General features: G+C 37.8%; 1 protein-coding gene across 2 annotated transcripts in view; it reads left to right on the forward strand.

Annotated features, from left to right (window-relative positions):
* The window catches only part of GREB1L (growth regulation by estrogen in breast cancer 1 like), a 229,529-nt gene that overhangs the window by 93,693 nt on the left and 110,168 nt on the right, over window positions 1-25,668 (forward strand). For both annotated transcript variants that reach the window (XM_019546864.1, XM_019546862.1), the window contains one exon: window positions 13,734-13,844. The gene's annotated coding sequence lies outside the window, so the exon portion shown is untranslated. The remainder of the gene's footprint in view (window positions 1-13,733; window positions 13,845-25,668) is intronic.

A 25,668-nucleotide genomic window follows, 5' to 3' on the forward strand; every position in this document is an offset into this window, starting at 1 on the left:
TCTTTAAGAAGAGGCTTGATGCCTACCTGGCTGGACTCATTTAAATGAGTCCAATTTTTCTCCCACCCAGGCGGGGGGTCAGACTTGAAGATCTACAAGGTCCCTTCCGACCCTACTTTATGATTCTATGACGAATGTCCTGTAATTAAATATTTATGTATTTGGGGTTTCTATTGAAATAATATATTAAAACATCAGAAAATAGCCTTTTTAAGTATTTCTTCCTTTTTCTAAATGTTAGGATGTTTCCAAATATTTTCTAACTTAAGCCACCTTAAGTAACTTTATTTCACACACAAACGAAGCAGGGCTAGACATCTTCTTTTGCTGAATCCTATTTTATTCCTTCAACATTCTTTAATGTGTCATATTTTCGACTACCTCCTCTTCAGTTGTAAAGACATGTCTATGCTTGGAAGTTATGTCAAGATGTGACTTTAAAGCATTATAGCGGAAGAAGAGTGTTCACACAGGATGTTATGCAATGACTGGTATTCTGGTATATATTCATGGATAGACAAGCCCTGAGGCAAGGTTCCTCTGCCAGTACTTCATCGGTCCATCTGTCTAGTTCTGATTCTCAAGCCCTGTCTCTACTGGAAATACTGCTGTGTTTTGGCTACAGTAGTCAACCCCTCGGGTAGAAATGTTTAGAACCTGGAGTAAGTTACACTGCAAGACACACTTCACACCATTGGAGCATATCTGGGTTTGTGCCCATGCAAATATATTGGTACAAAGATCTGCAGTACAGATAGTTCTTGATAGTAGTCAGTCCTCTGTTTACTGTCATCAGACCTCCATCAATTCTGGACACAGGGCAGTTGCCAATAAAGTATGTAATTGTATACATTTGGTCACAACTGCTGTTTGGGTTTTCATGTTGTTCTAGTTAGCTTTGACTCCGTGCGTCTGATTCTCAGGGTATATCTAACATTGTTGTCACTGCCAGGAGGCAAGATAAATGAGCCAGAGCTAAGTTGTACATTGTCACAGGTAGGCTACCACTCTGGCCTGGTATTGATGCTTCAGCTAAGTACAGGCAGTCAAAAAGTCCAAGGCTGAATCGATTCAATTAATTCTTTGCATGTTAGTCTAAGCTGCGTAGATTGAATTGATAAGCAAGAGTACAGACATTCACATTTGATCCTGAGAATGCAGCCATATGCCTGCAGTGGCCCAGGCCAGAATTTTTTGGGGGGAGGTGCGCTAGAGCACACCTCTCTTTGCTCAGCTGGAGTAGACAGCTTGGGCCAAGGCTAGCTTGCCCACCCTGTTAGAGGAGCTTGACGGGGAGGTACAAAGCATCCTAGGATGCTGGGGGACTGTAAATTAACTTTGAATCTGGAGGGGATCTGGGACAGAAGTTCAATAAATTGATGTAATCTAAATCAGTTAAGTCTGATACTACCTCTGTTCAGGTTTATCTTAAACTGGTTTCAGCCATTTTGAAAGCTGTTTATGTGTACTGAACTTCTGTTGTGTTACAGATTTGAACTGGTTTCCGACCACTTATACCAGTTTATGCAGGGGTGGATAATTATTTTGGCTGGAGGGCTGCTTAATGAGTTTTGATGAGCTGTCAAGAGCCACAAGTGTAGCCCTGCCCCTTGACAAGTGTTACACCCCCGGTCACCATCTTGGGACCAGAAGGCTTTCCCCTAACCCCTGACTTTTGCCACTGGAAGTCCCTCCCCTTGTCCCCCAGAAATACTCCTTTTGGGAGGGGGAGGGTTGCCATCTTGGAACCAGAAAAAAACCCAAATCATATACTAAAAGTCATACACCTACTATAACATTATTTTAATTTTATTACAAAAATATTTGTCATGATTTGTGTTTGCATAGAATATATAGAGATGATTGCATAATAATTCAGAAATAAAGTCTTACTCTTGTATATTGTGTGTGGCGTTGTGGTTGGGGTGGGGGTATGTATGGGGGTTTGTGAGGAGGTATGTCTGTGGGGGGGGCAATAGGCTATGTTGGGTGTTTATATGTGGGGGCTGTAAGGGCAGGGTGTGGTGTTTGTGGGGTATGAGGGAGGGTGTGGGGACCCTCCCACATACTTCCTCCCCCACAACGCACAGTCCCTGCTGGTGGCAGCAGCAGTGGGCACTCAGGCTGCTTGTGCTCAGTGCAGGCACTGCCACCAGCAGCACAGAGCTTGAGGCAACACTGCACATGGGGGTAAGGGGCACATCCAGGCTAGCCCACTTCTATTGCATGGGGCTCTGTGCACATGCAGCTCCCTCTACTTGCGCACTACTAGGGGAAGCCCCACACAACAGAGCTGGATGCTTTTGCAGCTCTGTGCGGTGCAGGTCCCAGGACTCCACGAGGTAGCAGGGTCCAGGCCTACCTTCCACTTCTGGTGGAGTCCTGGGACCTGTGTGGCAGGGAGCGGTGAAGGCAGCCAGCTCCATTGCACGGGGCTTCCCCCAGTGTTGTATGAGTGCAAGAAGTGTATGTGCACCACGCAGAGCCCCACATGATAGAGGAAGGCTGGCCTGGCTGCACTCCTCGCCTCCATAGGCAGTGCTGGCCAGAACTGTGTGCCACCAGCAGCAGCGCCTACACCAGCCATGAGTGCCCCAAGTGTCCCTGACTGCTGCTTCTGCCGCCAGTGGGGCTGTGCATCATGGCAGGGAGTGTGTGGGGGGTGCCCATAACCTTACACCCTGCTCACTTGAGCCTTGCGCTCCCCTGTCCCCACTGCCGCCCCCACTGCTTCCCAGCCCGGCACCTGGAGTGAACAGGAAGTTGGGGAGTTTGAGATTGAGCAGGTCCCCTGACAGCTGCAGCTGTGGCAGCAGCAGCCATGTCCAGAAGCTGCATGCTGGCTGGGTCAGGCCATTCCGCACACAAATGTGGGAGCAAGGTATAATAGGGTATGTTGGGGGAAATCTGCGTATATGTGGGTGCCTCACTCCCACCCTTGTGGGCAGAAGAGCTGGGTGGGGTACAATTAATTGGTGGGCACCTGCAGGCCAAATGAAATTGCCTGGGAGGCCAAATCCAGCCCTTGCACCGTATCTTGCCTCTTCCCTGAGTTTGTCTAATTTCTGTTCCTAGCCTCAGTGACTGTGGTGTAGCATTACTTAGTGGGACTAAAAATTCAAGCCTGTAAATCTCACACTTTAGACTTTTCAGTTCTCTTTTTCTTGTGTTGCCTCATACCTGCCTGTTTGAACTAAGATCTGTTTTCATTTTCTTTCACCTTTAACCCACCTTTTCACCCATATCCTCCCAAGTCCATTGCGAGTCAACTGTGCTCCAGGGCTTAATCTTAATTAAGCACACCTGGAATGCATCTATGCTTGGATATTTCTTACCCATTTTGGAAAACAGCTATGCCAGTATGACCAGTGCTATGGACTGTATGTAGGCAGGATGTAGATAGGCTATTTAATAAAACCTGGGATGATGGACTTGCGCTCTTGGCAGCACTGTTATGTAAACACAGGTAAGAAAATTCTTTGTGTAGACGAAGAGAAGTGCTTCAAACACACACCTTCAGAATGCTTGTATTGAATACTGTGACCAATATAGGGTAGCTAAAGCAAATGGAAAAGTTTACTATCTTGCCTGTTACTACACAAAATACTTTTTTAGCTGTCAGCTATTTCTTAGCTGTGCTGTTTGAGCTTCTGGGGTCATACTGAAAGTCTGTGCCTGCTTTTGGTTACTTTGAGTTCTTTGCTATGTGCTTGGCAAGTCAAAATTGTGGGAACCTTTTTTAACTTCTGACCTTAAAACTTTTAAAATTTGCACAGTATATAGACAACAGTGTGTGTGTGTAAGCCTACATTTATGTTATATAAAAACATATTTGCTTTCTTTGAAGAATACCTCAGAGGTATAGGTTGTAGCTCTGTTAGTCTAAAGACATAGACAAGGTTCTTTGGGTAAATCCAATATTTTTTATTAGACCAACTAAAATAGTTGGAAAGAAGGTTTTTTTCCAACTATTTTAGTTGGTCTAATAAAAGTTATCAGATTTACCCAAAGAACCCTGAAGGAGACCTCTGCTTTTATTTATCTATTTTCAATGTTATGCCTATCAAACTCAAAAGTTCAAATCGGATAATAAGCTGAAATGATCTGTACAACAAATCTTAAAATCATTATAGATCTTTAAAATGTCAGAAAGATTCAAAGGGAAAGAGGGCAATTTGCTTGCTGAATTAGTTGCAGTCAAGAATGTGTTACCTTCACTCAGTAACTTGTCTTGTCAGCTCTGTCACAGCTTCATTGCCTCAAATGTCATTTAAAGTAAGTTTAGTTTTTATAACTACATAGTAAATGCAAGATGGCTTAATAAAGATGATTTCTTCATGTGTCAAAATGACCCCTTTGTTTCTCATTTTACACTTTTGTTGCCTGCAGCTAATCTGCTTTTGGGTTATCAGATGGAGGCCTCTTACAATGCTGACTCTAGCAATGGCATTCATCTGGAATGCTTCCTTTTGTTTACTGATTTTACCAGGCCTCAAATGCTTTCTTTGGTCATCTGGTGCCTCCACTAATGTGATTTGCGCTCCCATGCTCTGCAGGTAGTCATGAGCTTTATAAGGAAATTAGACTATGGCCCGCCACCCTGGTTGCTAATGATTCCACAAGGTATTTCTTGTTTTTTGTGTTGTTTCACTGTCCCAGCTTCTTTTCGAAGACAGCTACTCTCTGTTTGTGTCCTCAGGAGTCTCCCTCTCCCCCACATTGCCTTGACAGCAGTATTTTTATTGGCAGCAGTGTGAGAAATGTAGGAAATCCAATTTATTACACATGTAAGTTTTTACTCCCAGGGTTTATAAATATATGTAAAAGATATGTTGTTACTTTCAAATCTTAATTTACAATCTTTATATATAAAAGATACATTGCTACTTTCAAATCTTTAAAAAAATTCTTTCTTACTGAGTTTTTAAATAGTAACTATCCCTGAAAATTTTGGGTGTAATTCTGAGTGGTGGATCTCACTCTTGAAAGAAGACTTTCTTATAACGAGGCTGAAAAAAAAAATCAACATTTAGCTATCGTATAATTGAAAAGTTTTAACTATTTAGATTATAGGTAGTTGAAGTCTTTAGCATGGGGTAAATCTGAAAAAATGTACTGTGTTACTGACTTGCCATCTTGAAACAGCAGACAAAGGAATAGGTGGGGATGAAAACAGAATGTTCTGTTACAGACTAGGTAAATGTGCAACGATTTCAGTTTTAATAGCGATAAAAATTACTGAGAGGAAAAAAAATGATTTTCCTTGTGGACTGTTTACTTTTAAAAGAAGCACTATCATAGTAGTGATTTTAGTATGTTATCTTAATTCTTTTCACTCTTTTTCATATGAGGGAGACTCAGCTACTTGGGTGTTTAGGTTTGGGAGAATGTATGTTGACTAAGTAGACATTTGATCTCATCTTACAAACTTTTGTTCATTTAAACTGTTGATTTTGAATAGGGTTTTTAGAGTGCTGAGACCTTTTCAGGATTAGGCCTGTAGTAACGTAGAGACTAGAAGGTGGCTCTAGAACTCAGGGCAAGTACAGAGCCAAGGGGTTTATCAGTCACTAAGAATTTTAATTTTTTATTTCAATGCAAACTTTACATTTTTTTTCTAGCAATGGAATATAATGATAAATACTTTTACCATTGAAGACTGAGCATATTTGAGTGAATTGTGGAAACTGTGCAAACAAATGCCCCCGTTCTCATCTGAAGAAAAAAGAATAGGATAAATGGCATTAAAAATTGAAGCCTTATATCATTTGAGCTGATGGAAGTTTTGTTGTTGAACAAAATGTGTCATGTATAGAACTATGTATTTTGAACACAAGAACATATTAGAAAAAATTAGAAGTTGAGGTCATTTCATTGTGTCATTTGGTGAGGCTTGGTATCGGAGAGAATTTATCCTTGATGTTTGCCGTATTTTTTATGCATCACAATTGGTGACTGAAGCTGGGAATTTATAATCAAAGAATAACAGCAACATTGTTCTGTGTTTGTTTTACTAAAGAAAAATGTTACTGTGTAAAGAATGCAGTTACAGGATGTATTTAATAATGAGGGTAAAACATATAAACTAGGAATAAATTGATTGAGTCTTAGTAGTGTGACAGCAGTTTCAAAGGTCCTTGTGACCTAGAGGTTTGTGACCCATGAAATCTCCATTTTCCTTGGAATTGATAATGTATCTTGCAAAGCAAAAAACTGAAAAGTGTTCTGAAAGTTCCATATTATATGGTGTAAAGCTTTAAGAGAGTACATAGGAAATGAATTTTATATGTAGTTAAATATGTTGTGCCAGCTGATGTGGAAGCTAGACTCTGATTTCACTGCTTTTTCAACTAGTAGAATAACAACTGTTTTTCACATGTATAAGATCAGAATAAGGCCTGTTATTTTGTGCTTTATGCTAAAAGATAAACATTCAACAGGATGGTTTTTGATGCTTGATTGCTTTGCTGACTTAATAGTATAGGCTTGTGAGCCAAGGAGCTGAACTCAAAATTTTTGATTTATAAGTAGGCTCACATCAGAGAGACACAAACGATGCAAGAAAGAATTCAAGTCAGTGGTGTTTGTAATATGGTACATATCCAAGCAAGGCTAAAGAAAATTAAAAAAATGTTGGCAGACCTTACAGCTCTGTCCAGAGGCCAAAAGGAAGATAAATCACAGTCAACCCCCTCTCCCATTTTTGAAATGGTTCAACCCCAGGGTTTAGCTGAAGGACTTAAGGAGTTTTTGAAGTGCAAATAGGTTGGTGAAGGGTAAACCTTTTCAGAGTTTCATTTTGATGGATTTTTTTTTTCTGTGTGGATTTCTGGCACTGGCTGTGATCTGGAAGGCCACAGGTTTTTTTGTTTTTGATCAATCGAGCAAAAAGAACTTGCCATGGGGGTGAACATTCTCTGTATGCATATTGATCCTATTGTGTTTAGAAGTAGTTAATTTAATCGGGCTTTTTGAAACCTTCCTCAATAAGACTTGCATTAATGGAGCTGTCATTTCAAGGTCATGTTTCAGTGTCAGTAACTAGTATTAATGGAAAAAAGTTACCTGTAACTGTAATGGTCTAACAATATTTCATGTATTTCATAGTAGGTAGTTGTGTTAGGATGAGATCAGGTTTAAATATATGCTTTGAACAAAAAATAGTGGAAATAAACTGTGAATAAATACCATTTAGTTAGAGGTTCAGACTGTCTGGCTTGTTTTCAGAAACATCTTTTAATCTGTCTTGACTAATGTGAGATATTTTTGAAACGTATATTGTTTGTTATATTACAGAGATGCGCATAAGAACAGAAACACACTTGACCCTCTTTTTACTTGTATATATTTTAATACAAAAATTGAAAGAAAGCAAAATATCTGCCTATTATTAGTTCTACTTAAGCTGCTATAATATATCAGCTGGGAAAATCATTTATTCAAATTATTTTATCCACTTATGTTTAAAATTTTGATATAAGGATTATAACTAGCTCTTTGTTGGTAAACAGACAGCTTAATAAAATATTCCAAAAAGTGTGCATAATATAAATCTCCATTTAAAGGTTAAATAGTGGATTTGGGACCATGATATAATTGGAACTTCTTCTACAAAGCTTTGCAGATGAAAGATCTGTGTTCCTTTGTGTATTTTATCATAATAAGTAAGAGCTGCAAAATTCAGATCTAGATTTCATACACCCTAGTAGTCACGGATCCAGATTTTAGGTGTCACCCTGTTGTAAACGATTTTGGATTCCAATAGTTTACTTTCTACTCTTCCTTTCCTGACAAAATATTTGCAGTGTTCATAGACTAAGTTTTAGTTTAGGGTCTAGTATTTTCTTTTGCAATATTTATAAATTGGAATGTGGATAAAATGGATTGTATGTTAACTGAAGATGATTCTCTTTTATTGTGTTTCAACTTACAGCTGCTAACTTTGAGGTGTAAGATTTATATATATGGAATAATATAGCCTGTCTTGTCTAATCAGAAATAGATGTTATCATTTACTTGAATTTGGTTCACATCCTGTCCAGAGGTTCATAGTATATACAAGCCCTTGTGTTAATGAGTCAGTCAAAAGAAAATTTAAAAAACAGAACAAAACAAAAGATTGATTTTAAAATAATGAGATTATATTAAGTAGTCACTTTTGGTAGTTTTGCTGTGGACTACAGGTTTAATATGAGTCAACAGTATAGTACTGCAAAAAAAAGTCAATGGAATACTAGATTATGTTAACAGAAGTGTTAATGTAAGCCCTAGGAAGTGATTTTTTCTACTCTGTTCATCACTGGTAAAGCCTCAAGATGCACATGTCTTATTTTGGGCACTGCACTTCAAGAAATATGTAGGAAAATTAGAAAGGGTCCAGAAGGGAGTAACAAAAATGATTTGTGATCTAGAAAACATGACTAAAGAGAAAAGGTTGAAAGAATTTGGATTCTTTAGTTTAGAGAAAATAAGATTGAAGTTTTATCAAACCCTCTTCAAATACCAAAATGATATAGACTTTTCTCTGGGTCTACAGGATATGAAATAATGACTTAGATTGAAACAATAGAGATTTAGGTTGAATATTAGGACAAATGTTATAGGTGGGTGAGTGCTGAACAAATTGCTTTGAGCAGGGGTGGCTAACCCACAGCACACGCACCACAAATTGCATGCACCGCTGCTTTGTGTGACAGCAGATTTGGCACAGAGTAGAGACAGCAGTGACAGATAGGGGAGGCAGGGGAAAGCAGAGCAACAGATTGGCGAGGCAGGAGAGAGTAGAGCAATGGATTGGGCAGGAGAAAGGGATCAGAATAGCACTTGGGGAGGGAGCAGGCTTTACTTTGTGTCACACCTGGCAAAGAAGTTTACCCTCAACTGATTTTGTATATACCTCTTCTTATTTAATCTTTCATATTTCATGTTTTCCAAACTTCTGTCCATGAGGGTTTAGTTTGGAAATTTTCTTTTCCTCCCTACCCTGTTTTTAAAGAAAGCTGAGATTTCTTAACTCATTTTTTGTCTCCAGGAGCTGTGATTTTTAAAATATAAGAGCACCATGGGGGGTTGCTGAGCATTGGAGGTTTCTGAAAACAGAACGAAAGAATTCATTTTACCAAAGCAATGGGGCATCCAGGATAAGTGATTAAAATGGGACTGTCCTGGGAAAAAATGGATGTATGGTCACCCTTCACATAACTAAGGTGTTTTTCCTCCCTTCTCCTCCTATTATGGGGCCACCTCTGAGATGGAGAACTGTTAGCTATGACAGGCCAGGGATCTGCATAGTTTTTCTTCAGGCACACCCCTTTTCACCCTAAATGAAAACTTTTGAGGGACAGCAGCCAGAAATGTAAGCTTTACAGCATGACTCCATGGTAGACATAGAAAGCTGAGTGGGTACAGGTGTCCATATGATGGTATGGAGGCACAATTGAGAGCCATCCTTTGGGGATAATCAAAGTAGTCTTCCTTTTAGGTTCCTATGTAATATGTTTAAGTGCAGAAGAACCAATCTGCTTTTTCTGTGGTTTAATTCTCTACACCTGGGATATCTCGAACCATGAGGAAATGGTAACCATACTACACGACCTGCAGTGGAGTTTAATAATTTATTTAAGAACTTATGATACCAAGACCCTGAGCCTGCATCCAGCTCTTCTTTGCCCAGGCCTTCACACTTGCTGAAGTCGGTAGGATTCTGCGTGACACAGGGATCTAAACTGATGGATCCTCATTTCAGAGTAAGGTAAAATTCCCAAATTTACTACAGTGTTTAAAAAAATGAGGAGGATGTACTAGTCTTTATATAATGTTTTACTTTTTTTCTGCTCAATGAAAAAAAATTGAAGTACATTAGAAATGGATTAGTTTGTATATGAAGATTTATGGCAATATCTCTAGGTTCGGGTTTTTTAAAATTTTTATGTATGGTGAAGAAATTACTGTGCAACTAATAAATATAGATTAAGAAATGTGCACTTGATTATGGATAACAAACTAACATTGAACTCAAGATGTTGCATTAATTAGTCCTCCTCTTGATTTGTTTTTGTTTGAGGTTTTTTGTCACAGGTTTCTAGTTTTGCTTGTATGCTCAGATGACATCAGTAATTTTGAATTCTGCAATGAAGCTTATTTCCTTTCATTGTTTGAATACTGAAGGCAAGATCCTTTTTAGATCCTTGATGTGGGGAGGAGGAGGCAAGAAAGTGAAGGAGAGAATCTTCACATGCACAGCTCCCTTCTCTTTATAAAATGTACTAGTCCTTTATAAAATGTGTCTTTATAAGTGTCTGTAGCTCCTCACTCATTACATTAGTTTGTTGCTGGGTGATGTTAATATGGCCTTTTCTTTGTTATATAAGAGATATATAGCACCACCTAAAATACTCCCTCCGAGGCTTTGTAAGTGTGGTCACTTACTGATTGCATAATAAATGTTATGTATATGTTATGACTTGGAGTTGATACTCCCAACTGAAATTGCAGACTACGTTACACTCTCTGTTTGAAAATGTATCATTTAAATTAAGTTTTCTTCATGTATTTAAAATAAATCTGCGCTAGAATGTCCAGGGCAGCTGTGTCAAGATGCCAGTGAACTGTAGTAAATATTAGACATTAATGAAGCACAAATATTTATGGCTTTAAAACAGTGACAGTTGAAGCAGTTCTGTCTGTGTATAACCCATGCACATGTACATTTCCCGTGCCTCAGAACTTCCTCTGTTGATGTGTTTTATCTCTAGAGAACACTCCTATAGAATTTAATTGAGTAATAGTTGTTCTGTAGAAACTTTTAACCATCTTGTAAAATGGGATCAACAAAGTAATTGTGATTTTTGCTGAAGAATTCTGTGGCATAGTGTTAAAATTGTACTGAATGGCTGTGATTGCTCTAAAAACCATGAAAAAGTTAATACAATTTATATGTAGTCTTCCCCAACTTCAGTTTAAACCTCTTTATTTCATTCTGTTTCAATTTGACAAGAATCTTCCATGGAGGTAACAAAGAATGAAAAGGCCATCACAGTGACAACAAAAAACCCCCCACAACCCCACTCTTTTTCTGCCTTTGATTGTGGCAGATTCCTTTTTTTGCAGTTGTTTTCTTTTTTCACTTGAGAGAAGTTTATGGTGCAGTGTCCGTTAGGACAATCCTGTCTTAAGGTTGCAGTTGTATTTCTCCCTTGAGTTCCTAGAGGTGATGTTATCTTTTGTTCATTCAGCAGTATGGTCATTCCTAAGAGCATCTGTCACTTTAGGCATTGTAAGATAGATGGGTCTCAAGTGAACTGCTGGTTGAAGCAAATGGTGAAAATAGGAAAAGACAAGGGGGTTGGGGGTCCTAAGAGGGGACAAACAACAAGGAAACACTGTTAGAAATCAAGAGTAAGCCAAGCAACACTGGAAGAAAGAACCAAGATGAATCACGTGTTGTCATATTCCAAATGTGTTGGAAGCTAAGATTATTTGGTAGCTGCAGTGATCTGAGAATTTCTTCTGTCATGGTAAAAATGTTATTACTTGTTTTCTGTTCTTTGTATATGAGGTACAGTCAGAAGAGTATTTGTGGGATCTGAGGAAGAAATTGTGCTGTGATTTTAACTTTAAGAGAAATTAACTTTGCAATACTAAAAATAACATGTTGATGGCACTATTCTATGTTTATTTTTATTACTCCTTGTGTCTTTTTATTTTGGATAGGCAAGTATGCATGCTTTTTTCCATCACTTCTATTTTAATGAATGCTAATTAATTTTATGTAAAAATATAAATCCAAGACCGAGTACACTTGATAAATCTGTGTCTGGGGAAGCTAACAAAGCCATTCTAAATAAATAGTGATTTCTGCATTTCATATATTACTCAGAATAAAAAGGAACAAGTAATACAATATTTCCTAATTTAGCTGTACTTAAGTGGGGTTGAATTCTTGAACTGAAAGAGAATGATTTTTTTTTTTAAAGCAGCAGAGGTCTGAGTCAGATAAGAACAAAATGAGTCTTCACTCACAGAGCGGCCAACATTATGTCAAGGTTTAGGGAGGGGCTTTTGGGAAGATGGGGATCTTGGCTTGAAAAATGATTTTGTCACATTGTTTGGCATTGGTTCGTGAGGGGAAGCATGGGTTGAAAGGCGAAGAAATTAAGATGATTAGAAGCTTTAAAGCTTCACAAATGGTAGAGTATCTCCCTTCTCAATGGATGTAAATAATAGATGAAAGACTCAGAGTGACAACAAAGGATCAGGGCATTTAAGAGAATGTGTGCAGCCTGAATAGAGGTCTGTGGCCTAGGGCCAAAGGTCTTAACTTTGAGTGTAATTAGAAGAAAATACAAAAATGTCATTACTAGCAGGTGAAATGTTCAGCACGTGGCCAAAAAATAGCAATTTCAGACCTAGGAGCTGTTGGAATTGGATTATGGATTTTTTTCAGTCATCAAAGCCTTTGTGGAGTTTTACAGTGTGGTCAAAAGTTCTGTGCTTTAACCTTTTTTACAATGATAAACTTACTGTTTCTAGGAAAGCGAGGTTGTGTGGCTCAGAGTATTCGCAGTCACTATGGATCTTGATGTGCTGTGTTTAGATGTTTTAGTTCAGTGTATTTTGTGTTACGGGGAAAGCCCTTTCTCCTCTAAGAGGTAAAGTAAAACTTCAATGACTCTTTTTTAATTTTTGGATTGTGAAAAAGGGGAGAGAAACAAAATTATATCATTGGAGAGAATCTTTTATTTAATCCAGACGTATTTTGTATTATTGCCATGCTTTCAAAAATGTCTATGAACACTGCCTAGCAAGTACTTATTGCAGTTGCAATCAACGGGTGATTTTTTTTAATATTTGCAGGAATAATATGGCCTATTCATTATTGAAACATGGATTGCCTGTATTGACTAGGAAGATCTTGTACATTAAATATAATTTGTCCAACGATAAGTTGACTTAAGCCTTTCTCTTTTGTTTACAAATCTTCTCAACTCTCTAGGTGCTTCAGAACTTGACATCTATGCTGTTTGTAACAAACTCTGTTGCCATATTCATAGCTCTCTTAAAAGTATTCTTTTTAGGAATTAGAGTTGGAAATTAGGAAATTACAGTGTTTTTCTGATAGCTACTGTGGCGTTGGGGAGGGAAAAATTTTATAGTCTACCCTCTTATTTTTTCTCTAGAAATAATTTTGACCTTTTCTCTGAAGATACATATGTTTTAAAAGAAAAGGTATGAAAATTAGTTGTCTTAATTACTTGTCCTGGTATTTACACTGCTGCAAAAAAAGATTCTTTTTTATCCTTTAAGCAAGTTCTCAATATGTTAGGTCCTTATTCTGCAAACATTGAAATTAGTAGCAAAATTTCATTTAACTTCAGTGGGGTTGGATCAGATAGTCAAACCTCTTGCCATTCGATCCAAAAGAATTGATTGTCTTGTTATTTAATGGCACAGAAAATGTAATATAATTTACACCAGCTATTTTTTAAAACAAAATGCTTTTTTCTTCATTTTTGTCAGCTTGCACAAACAACAAAAAAGTGCTTCCAGTCCTGCAGACATAGAAATTGGAAAGAAGAGTTAGTCAGTGCAGAGACTCTGTCCAATATTTTTGCCAAATATGAGCTTTGATAGGTGATTTTTAATGACTTATTGCAAAGCATATCATATGTTGAATCTTCACTGAATGTTGAATATCATTTATTTTGTTTTCTTTCTCCCTCATTATTTTGCAGGTGCAAAAGAACCTAAAAAATCTAGATAACGTGGCAGCAGGTTTCTCAAACTCTTAGCTACGAGCTTTAAAAATGAATGCATTTCGAAAAGGCTAAAAGAAACACAGGAAGGTATTGTACTTGGTATTCCTAATATAGAACACGTGAATTTTATTTTCAGCATCCACTTTTGTAATCTCTGCTGTTTTTTAGGATTAGGAGGAGCTGCATGTGACACTCTTTTATTCTTGCATTATTTAATGTACATATTTCAACACCGCAAGTATCCTTAATTAAGTGAACTAGTTAATTTTTAATCTACTTTCACTAAGTAACACTGATCAATATTACTGAAGGCTTTCTTTTCTACTTTCAGTTTGATTACTTAGTTTGATACCACTGCTATCCTTAATTTGATGTGTTACCTTAAATTCTGCCAGCACCCAAACTTGGGATAAGTATAGAAATTTGCCTGTAAATCTGGAGTAGCTTTTGTTGTTCTGCAGAAGTAAACGAATGCTTAGGAATGCACTTGTATTCTGTACGTACATGGGTACAAAATGAAGTGTTTTATTTGGTTGGCATCTCAAAAAAGTTAAAGCAAGTCTGGAAAAGAATTTGAGTCATTAAATTTTGCAGTGATTTAAAAATAGATGTACATTCCAAATTGGGAGCTTTTCAACAATATTTTTGGTGACTGCAGGAGACTCTGAATAGGATGCTGAACTCAAAATGGTTTCTTGTTGTATTGTAATGGCCAAGCATTTCCAGGAGGCTGACAATCTATTCCTGTTTTATGACCTGTTGTATCCTTAGGGCAGTGGCAGCATTGAGGCCCAACTGAACAAGAGGGTCATTGCCACAGTCCAGGTTCTAATTTGTTGCTTCTTGGTTACCATGCAGATACCAAAACTTGCTCTCAGTAACTTAGTAGTTGGGAACATCTGGAACATAGTAGTAGTCAGGGTGGGGGGTGGGGAACCTCTTGCATTTTGTTTCACCAGGTGCTAGGAGGAAGCAACATTAGCCTTTTTGATATGGGAGGCAAATTCTGTGGCCCCTGAAGTTAGGCTACAACAATTGAAGAGGTCAGAGGAGAGCTGAGTGGGGTCAATGAGACACCATGGGGTGTATTTTGTTACTTAGTAAAAGGAGCAGCATCCTAAAACCTTAAAGGATTCTCTTGAAAATCCGTGTTGTGAAAAGGTTTTATGAGTCTGATGGCAAAAGTGCTGATTTAGCTAAGGAATGCTTTCTTTTGTCTAAATGAAAGGATAATCCTTACCGAATGTTGGCAGCTATTATAAAGTAGTCAATACCAGCCTGAAAAGACAGTAAGGGTTGAAGTGTACTTTGGTTTCCCAGATGTATCATTTTAAAGTTTCTGTATCTGAAAAGAAATATGAACTATTCCTCTTACGAGATTTTTTCCGTTTGTAAAGTTAATGCCAAAAATATTTGAAAAAGCTGAAAGATTTTTTTTAAGTTGAAAACTTATATTTCTTAGAGAGCTTAACCTAAGTACGTGGTCTTGCCAATTTTTTCAAACAGATAAATGTTAAATTATCAAGATAGAATCCAATTTAAACCATAGTTTATGTGTTGTATGTTAATTCTTGTTTAGTAAAGGTTGAAATTTGCCTTCGAGTCTGAAGCATATTTTTGTAGTTGTTGTTCTGTGTAATTAAATTAAAGAAGAAAAATCAGTTTTTAAAAGTAGGTAACGCAGGTTTGCTTAGCATTATTTTTTATAAGCTACACAGAATTGCTATTCTCAGTACTTTTATATAAAGCAGACTGGAAAGGAGTGTTGAAATACATTTCTTATTATTTACAAGGTCTTAAGTGTAATAATGGTTGCCTTCTACAAAGGAAAGGGAGGAGGGAAGAATGTGCATGTGTTCCAAAAGGTTTTTACCACAGGACACAGACAAAGGTCTTGGATTCCTTGACCCTACCATCTTATATAAGCAATCATAGTCACATTAGGAAGAAACAGGCATTCAGGAGACGAGGGGTGGTAGCATTGTTATAGTAATTATACTGGTGTTTCATGGTGATCTTTACAAAAACACATTAGAGTACAGATGAAATAATCCATAAAATTGTGGAGGAATAGAAATTAAATAGAAAGAAAAGGGCAAGCATTTCCTCATTCTATATGAAACTTACTTGTGAATTGTGGTTCTTCAAAGGGCTTAATTATTAAACCCTTTAAATGTAATGTATACACATGCTTGGCACTGATTTATGTCAAGGTTAAAGCATCTTTAAACAAATAACTTGGAAATGGATAAACTCGATTAAATGCAAATTGCCTGTTAAACACAAAACCTGTTTAAATAATGTTAAGGTTGCTACAGAACTGACACGTCATTAAATTCTCCTAATACCTAATTCCCAATTCATCAGGAAATGATGGGATGTGTGTCTGAGGGATGTTCAGGGCTCAGGAGGCACAGGGAAGGGAGGTTAGATAAAGATTGAATGCCAGTTTTAACTAAAGATATCACCCTGAGACTGTGTAACATTACTCTAACACTACTAGCCTTAACTTTGACTTTCCAGACTTTCACTGTTCTGTGTTGTAATTCTGTACAACAAACACAAATAGAACTATTTTGTAATGGGAAAGTTATAGTGTTGAATTTTACCCATAAGACTGAAGCACAGTTTAGCACAGGAGCTGGGTGGACCAGTCATCTTCAATTTTGTGTCTTTGGCTACATAAAGGCATTCCGTTTCTGTCAGGATAGTTGCTGATTTTTCAGGAGAAACTGTAAGCGTACAAATGTTCATTCATTTTTTCTTATGGGAAATATGCTGCCTTCAAGAGAGATCTTTCAGCAGTCAACCTGAAAGATCTCCCTATGCTCCCCTCGCAGTCTGGTCCTCAAACCAAAGACTGCCAACAGAGTAGCAATGGATGAGCTAGGAACTGGGCTCAGGGAGATGCTCATGAAGCCAAGTTCCTGCTGCCAGCTTTCCTTTGCTGTCCCCACTGCCCAGCTGGGTGGTGCTTGAGATTTTTTTTTTTTTTTTTTTTTTAATGTGCTGAGAACTGGGCTTGAAGAGAGTCTCCCAACCTGGTTCCCAGCTCTACCAGCTTAAAAAAAATCACTGTCTCCATCACCCAGCTAAGCTGCCTAGTATGGGTAGGAAACAGACTTAGAGAGACTTCCTGCCTCAGGTCCTGGCCCTCCTGCCTTTAAATGCCATTGTACTGCCTGTGCGTGGGCACTACTCCTTAATGGAATGGGAGCTTTATCCACATGCCTCAGTGCAGAGATGTCAAAATCATTCTGTGCTTTGGGTTAGATCTCGTCCACTAGGTTTCTTGGTGGGCCAGATCCATTGGGCTGAGGATGGTGGCAGTGGGGTAGGTGGCTGCTTGCTGTAATGGAGGCTGAGCGGTTGCAGAGCAAGTGGGGCTATGTCAGCAAATCCATCATTTGCCACCCTGCCACCAAGGGCTGTGTCCACTGGGACCCTGGATTCTTTGGCAGCCCTGTCCACCATGAGTGGCTTCCCCAAACTGTCCATGACCCACTGCTAGCCCAGTGGTTTAGAAGGGGGTGGTGGGGAATGTTGCAGGTTGAATGTGGCTCATGGGCCAAATATTTGGCACTCTTGCCTTAGTGCATGCAGCCCGTATGTTTCTGTATTATTGCTTCCTTAAACCAGGGGTGGTCAACCTGGGGCCCTCAGGCCAGATCCAGCCCCTGTCATCCAGCCCATGGAGCTCATGCTGGGTCTGGAAATATGGTGGCAATGGAGTGGTAACATCCCTGCGTTGCTGTCAAACTTCCATACCCAGGGGGAGACCCAGGGACCAGATAACATGGCTCTGAATGCTGGATCAGGTGCAGGCCTAATTCTGGCACATGGGGCCCAATTTGGCCTGTGGTCCAGCTCTGCATCACTCATCTGGCCTGTGAGGCCAAAGCTTAAGCACCGCTACATTAAACCCATGTTTCCAAAACTTTTTATACCTAGGACATACTTTTTCTTTGGATTAAAATTGACAGCACACTGCACTCACCAGTCTGCATGCCAGATCCAATCCATGAGCTCAATCCTGTATGCATTGCTAGCCCAACCAGGCCCCTATCCTGCTGTGAAGGGCCAGTGTAGCAGGAGGCCCAATCTTGCACATTTTTTTTGCTAGACACTTCTGCTGCTAACGTGTTACCTCACACCCTTTAGAAATCACTGCATTAAAACATAAAAGAAATAGTGGCCTTGGAAATCATGGCTGTCTGTTTGTACTTGTATTGAAGGCTAATTATGTCCAGGTTGTAAAAAGCATGAGGAATTTTTGTATCTGGGCTAGTGTAGAGAAATACAGTAGTTATCTGCACTGAATAATTTATTCCTATATTCATCTCATCCGTAAAACTCCAATGCACTAGTTAGTGCAGTGAATGAATGAGACACACAGACACTGCTCTAGTTAGGGCAATGAATGATGAGAAATACAGGCAAATCTTTTTTTTCTTTTTTTTTTTTTTACTCAATTGTAAATTGGAAAAAAATAGTTTTAGTTATAACTATTTTTCATATCCCAAGACATTCCATGACATTTTATATCTATAACACCTCCCTTCTGCAAATAATGGTTTTATCTTGGAACCATTGATGCAGAAAGGTAACATGAATCCTGTCGACTACTGGTTTGGTTTTTTTTAGAAGCCTACCTGAATTTACTGTTTTAGTGTTATTCTGTTGGGTTGCCTTTGTGTTGAATAATTGGTCTCCTGTGACACCTTGGAGGTCATGCAATGCCTATTAGTGATTTGCATCTTTGATCTGAAACAGGGATTGCCTCTGGTAGTTCCAGAGGTTCTTGACAGATTTGTTTGCTTTGCAGAAGAATTTCTGGTATTTCTGTGAAGAGAGAAAGTAGGGACTCAGCCTTGACATGTGATAAACATATGCTACGTAAAAGAATGAGGGAGAAACATTTCCCATTTTGAGATAAATATAATTTCTACCAGAATATAATATGAAAAATGGATTTATTTAATAAAATATTGATGAACAACATGGCCACTTTTAGTCAATGGTCTGGGACAATTTCACAGAAAAATTCTGATTCACTGTTATCCTTGATGTAGTTTTGTCTGGCTTTAAAGATATCACATACCCTTATTTTCTTTGTTTGTTTTACTAATACACTATTTTTGGCATAGAAATGGCCATGAAAACAGATGTTCAATTATTTTATTATTTTGTATGTTTGCAGCAGCAGGTGAAAATGATGGGAGAAGGGTAGCTTGTTAATGTGCCTGTTAATCTGAAGACTGCAGTGGCATTTCAGATTAGACAAAATGTACTTTTTTTCATGTATTTTAAAGTATATTTAAATATCCAGTTGTGAAGAAAGATGATTGTTATTTATTTAAAGAGAAATCTTACTGAATACTTCTTAATAAAAAACAGTAGTGGTCCCAATCTGAAGGGAATTTATAAAGATTCTGCCTTATACAGTTAGTTAAAGGTTAGTCTTTACCCCCTAACTCCGTTAGTATTACTTTTTTGGATGGCCAGTCTTAACCTTATAGAAACAAGAAGAAAAATGTATCAGACCTGCAGTAGCTTTGTACAGGATGCTGAGGAAATAAGAAGTTACTTAAAACAAAACAAAACAAAAAAAAGCTTATTTTATTCAAGTCTTCTAGCTACAGAAACTTGATTTTACTATGTATTTTGTATATTTTCCTCAAATTTAAAGAATGACCTTGTGGATTTCCTCTCTGAAAATAAGTTTGGGGTAAGTATAAGGTAGGGGATACACTTGATTGTGCCTCTCTTGGTATAATTTGGCCACAAAATCTAACCTTTCTTGGGGGAATAGCCCCAGTAAGTGGGTGATCCTAAAGTGACATGGCATGATGTATCAATTCCTGTGCTCCTGTGGTGAACCCAACCTGCTGCCACCATGACAGTGAAAGAAAGGTAATCAGGGAAAAAAAAAACGGAGGGGGGCCTATTGCTGGGCTTGTCCCTCATTGTTTATCCTGCTATATTTTTTTTATACCTTTTTAGTTGCTATAGATCAGCCAAAGTCTTGGACTAAGTACAGACAGTGAAAAAGCCTGAGGCTGAATCGATTCAATCTTCACAGGTTATTTTAAGCTGCATAGATTGTACCAATAAGCAAGTGAACAGACATTCACTTTTAATTCTGGAAATGCCTCCAGTGGGCTAGGCCATAAGCCAGAGGCTCTGGAGCACACCTCCCTGTTCTGCTGCAGCAGACAGCTTGGGCCAAAATTTGGCCTGCCTACCCTGTGAGGGAGGGTTTGCAGGGAGGTGCAAAGTATCCTGGTATGCTGGGGGACTGTGAGTTAACTTGAATCTGAAGGGGCTCTGAGACAGAAGTGCAATAAATCAATTTAACCTAAATCAGTTAAGTCTGATACTACATCCATCCAGGTTTATCTTAAACTGGTTTTAGTCATTTTGAAAGCAGTTTATGTGCACTGAACTTCTATTGTGGTACAGATGTGAACTGGTGTCCAATGACTTATTGTAATTTGTGTAATTTCTGTCCCTAACCTTGGAGTGATTAAAGCAGCTGTCATTGTAAGATTGGCGGTCTTAGCTTTGTTTTCTGATATTTGAAGATTTAACCTAGCTTGTATAAGGAGGCTATAATTGTGGCTTCTTAGTTAAAGCAGTCATGAAAACTTCGTTTTTGACATTCTGACTTTTTCATATGAAAACTTTGTGATGAGAGGAGGTGAAAATAGTTTTATGGGCATTTTGAAAGGTCCAAACAAAAATGACAGGTGCTCAAAATGAGCTCAGTTTGAAAATTTAAAAGAAGAACAGTACCAACAGAATGTTGCTAAGGACCATGGCTTTCTCTGTTTTTCGAAAGATCCAGTATATGGAGAGATCTACAACAGTGAGAGCTATAGCAATAATAAAACTCAAGTATTCAGACAGAATTTTCTTGTATGTCCTCATTTACACCATCCACAGCCTTTGATAAGATTTCTTTCAGATTTCTGGCAGTTAGTGTTTTCTGTCTGTTTATGTAAACTTAGCTTATGATTTCCACAGCTTTTGCTTTTATTTTGCTGTTGTCTTTAATAAGATGACTTCTATTTAAATGGTAGTCTTAGTTTTAAAAAAACCCAGTACTTCAGTAGGTGTCTATTTTCATATAACTACCTGGTAATTATTATCAAGTAATTTCATATGATTCCCAGGCCACAAGCCCTGGGTCTGAAATGCAACTGTTAAAAAAAGTATTATTAATGAAAATAGCCAGTAACAGAAATCAATATTAAAACTGAGAGAGAAGGATTTGTAATTATATTGTACTTAGAGCGAGACCAGACAAAAGTTGTTCCTTGAACTCTCTATTTCTGAGACAGTAAAAATGCTAATTTGTCAAAATGCATCCTAAAAAACATTATTTCTTTCAAAAGTGACCAGATTAATTTTATTGCTAGTGTGCATACTTTCACTAAAGCCAAAGCTTTAAAAGGGGAAATGGATCTATAGGAAGGTATGCATGTTAAAGTAGAAATAATTTTAATAAACTGTTTCCAGTTAATTACATAAATTGCTCCAGATCTAAAAGAGGTGATAATGTAAGTTACCATGATGTTGACTTGACATATAAACAGAAAACACAGCGCAGTGAACATCAATATCAGAAAACCTAAGTTCATGAATATGCAACAGTGTAATGATTTTTTTAAATGGGTCCATTTACATATTTTACAGATATGAGACTTTTTATTGTTAATGTTTTCTTTTTTTTTTTTATCCTTTGTGCTGTTCCTGGATACAAGGAGTGCAGCTGAGAGAGCAGCAGGGCAAAGTTCCTCGAAGTGGACAGTTTCTGGCTGGGGGGAGAGGTGGGGAGCATTGCTCCACTGGTCTTCTCCCTTCCTGGACCAGACTGGGAGGGGACATACAGGAATTCATTCTTATGAGAGGGTTTCTCTTGTAAGGGAGATCTTTCCCCAAGAGGCGGCATATCTTCCCCTGATGAAACAAAATGAATGTTTGTATCCTCCTAGTTTCTACGGGAGAGCAGTGATTTTCCTGGTAGAAACAATGTCTGTACATGGCCAAAGTAATTAGTTACAAGGTTCTATTAATCAGATTTAAAATTACACTATACAATTAGGCCGTGATCTTTCAGATGCTTAAAAGTGTTTTGGCGCTTGCTAACAACATGAGTAAAGATAAACCTATGCATATTTGCTTTGAAGAGTCTGAGCAGGATTTTCAACAGTTCAACAGCTCAACTCTGCTGCCTCTGGATTTAGTGCGAGAATAATAATCTAGTTTTTCAGTGTAGCCCTCTAACAGTATTGCATTTCTAACAAAAAATCAGAATTTTTACATTGAAATAGTTCTTCTCTTCTCAGATTTTCTGTCAAAATGTGTTTATTTTGTTTCCCTTCCCATTGTTTTTATTTTTGTCAAGGTGCCTAGTAACAGTACACAAACTATTTCTCCAGCACTTACCCAAAAATGATGAACTAATGGTATTTGCACTATAATTTTTCTGCCATTTTCACAATATCATTTAGAAGGAGTTTTTAAATTCTGGGTCTGAATGGTTTAAGTGTACAGGGTTAATTCTTGAAAAGGACTAAAAAGCAAAATGTACGCTGACTTGCATTATTGGGAAGCTGTTAAATTAACTGACCTCATGCCCTTAGTGATGTATGACATGTACCCTTCAACACTTCTCACGCTGATATTTTAGCATGCGTCATTATTTCTAGTTCCTGACCAATTCATCCTTGATTCACTACGGTTTGTTTTACTACCTTACAATGGTTATGGTTTGTTTTCATTTGACTTTATGCCTATCATGGACTAAATTGATTTGTTCTAAAGCTTAGCCTTCACCCACAAAAGATGTAAAATGAAAAGACCAAATTTATCTTTTGTTACAAATGCCTTATTTGTATTGCTAATTAAAATACAAAATGCAGTTTATTTGGTATGAGTATTTTATAGTTCAGGTTCCTCTTTTCACCATTAAGAATGAGGGGGGGGAAGGGCGGTGTCTCCCAGATATCAGGGGTAGGGGAATGTGCATCTCAAAGAGATTGAAAGCATGAAGTATGTGCGGTATTGTGTACATATAATGGATATACAATGAATATTTGTGTGTGTATATGCAGATGGATAGCTTTTGTGTGCGTGTGTATGCATCTATCTGTGTGTGTGTGTGTATCCATCTGATTTTAATTCAGAGTATCATATTTACTTGAATGTAAGGCAACCTAATAATTAGAATCGATATATGGGAAAATTATAAATTTTGTTACACTTTTCCAGGTATAAAATCTAATAATTAAAGATTTGCCTTGAATTTGCCCTCCCAGCGCTACAACAGAGAAAATAAATCTGGAGGGGCTCAGGTGGCTTCCTTGCTCTCTGCACACCCCCTGCCCCAATTCTTCTCCCAGCAGCCCCTTCCCCATTACTGTTAGACCCTACTCTCCCTGAGCATATGGAAGTAAAGGGCAGAGGGCGAGAGTGAAATGTGAAAATGCTGACCTTGAAATAAACATGCCTGTAATAATTTAGTTTATTCATTCAGAATTGATTAATTTTATCTTTATTGAAACTGCTGCAAGTTTTAGCACAGGTAGCAAGGTTTTAAACAGCACTTTTGTATCTACTTACATAAACTGCATGATATTAGTCCAAAGCCAAATGGCTCGTGATTTACCATATATTTAATTGGGCTGGGCTTATGGCAGAATCAAGCTTCAAGCCATGGTGACCCCATAGCTCAGCATTGCCTAGTATGTGTGTGTATTCCAGATACCTCTTCCCTTCTCCCCCTCCCCCCACCTTCCCCAAAGGATCCATGTGCTAATTTGCCCCCCACTGGTGATTGGAATCCAGCAATGGTTTTAATTCATTCAAGACAACAGAATCTGGTTTGACATAGCACTTGTTAATTTTTTTTTCTTTCTGAGTCAAAATGTTCGGTATCTGTCTTGAGATCTTTTAACATAAATCCTCTGCAGATATTACTAGCATCCTCCAGACAAATCATGCCTGGTATTTTGCCCTGTAATGACTTATGTAGGTATTAAAATAAATTAGTAGATTTAATGCTTCCTTTTTGTTCCTTTTACTTTTGTTCTTGTTTTTAATAAAAATGACATGAGGTGAATCTACATTCTTAAGTACTTGCAATTCATGCTTCCCCCATCTCTCATCTGCTAGCGATTATCTAATATTAAGAATGCCAGACTAGTTGATTTATTAGCTTTCCTACAGAAGAGCTGGCTTCTGACTGGAACTATAACTGAGAATATTGATATAGCTAGCTCTTCCTGATCAGGAAACAGAAAATACAGAAAATTTGCTAAAAGATTCCCAGCTGAGGTATGAAAACTCAAGAAATCTGATTCTTATCTGAATTTCACCTAATTTTCTGCAGTCCTGTATCAGACAACCTGAGCTACACGACGTTAACGTTGAATATAGTGGCATTTTTTTTTTTTAAACCAGAAGGGAAATCAGGAGATTTCTGAGATGTAGAGGCAGGGATTCTGTGGGACTGTATCCTAACACTTGGAAGATGCATTGAATGTAGAGAATGTTTGGACAGTTTCAGATATATAAATTCTCAGAACTTTGAAACTACACAATTAAATTTCTTAAAACTTGACCTCCTTTTTCTAGACATTATTAAAAGTTTAAAATCAAGTCAAGTTTAAAAATAGGTATGTATTGTATTGTAATATACTGTACATATGGTTATATTATAACATTTTCTTTATATAGTAAATTCTTAGGCTTGACATAAGTTTTGTCAAATTGTATTTGCTTGATAAACAATGAGTTGAGGAGCAACATATATTTTAAAGTCAGAAACAGAATAAGTTAGAGTTGAGACTGAACTGCCAACCCTTCTTATGTTCTGGGTTTTTGTCCTGAGTTGATTTTTAAATCCTGTATCTGAATGTTCCCAGGTTTGTGAATTCAAAACCTGGATCTAAACTCAAGTTGTCCAGGATTTAGGGTGTTTTGTTTTGTCCGTTCGTATAGATAATTTCAAGTTGCTAACTTTGGGAACTCAAGATTGGATCTTGAATTTTAGTTCAACTCTTCTATCATTTGTTCACATACCTTTGCAAAAATGCATCTTCCTATTCAAAGAAAGGCTATCCTGCACCCAAAATGCACACATTTTATTGAATAAATTATAGTCTCTTCCAGCCTATCGCCATATCTGTGATAACAGACTGATGAGTTTAATTGCAATCAATGTTTTCAGTATGGTAAAAGAAAGAATTCTCACTGAGAGGGCAGTCCACTTTGAGCAAAGATAAGGCATGCTTGACCTGCCTCTGTAAAGTTTTGCTGTACATGATTTTGTTGTTCATTTTTCTTTGCCTTTTTGATAATCTAGGAATAAAAATTATTTGCCCCCACCATGGGTAATTGTGGAAGGCAGGGGGTGAAAACAGCATGCCCTTAGACCAGTTGTTCTTAACCTTTTTCACCTGAGGAACCACTCACAGACTTAAGATATCTCTTGGAAAATGCCAGCTCTTAGCTTTCACTTATTTTTTCACTACAGAAAAATAATAAAGCAATTCTCCTGTAGCAAGGAACGCAGACCACAGCAGGTCAGAATTGGGTAAGAAGAAGAATACTGTATTGAGGAAATAGACAAAAGAAATGTTACATTTAAGCTAAATAACACATTCTAAGCAGTGTTACAAATGAACAAGTTTTTTTTATATCTCATTGCTAAGGTATTCCTTAGAGATACAAAACCCGCTGAAAGCTCAGCAGTAGCACAGTGACTTACCAAGTAAACATCTTTGTTTCTTTGTAGAGAAGCTTTGCTCCAGGGCTAAACTAGATCAGATTTCATTATCATGAATTTTTGGAAAATACAGCTGTGTTAGTTAAGCTAAGAGCAAAGTTGGGTATAGTGGTAGCC

The sequence above is a fragment of the Crocodylus porosus genome, unplaced genomic scaffold, assembly GCF_001723895.1.
Source record: "Crocodylus porosus isolate Cpor-Errol unplaced genomic scaffold, CroPor_comp1, whole genome shotgun sequence".
NCBI classification, from domain to species: domain Eukaryota; kingdom Metazoa; phylum Chordata; order Crocodylia; family Crocodylidae; genus Crocodylus; species Crocodylus porosus.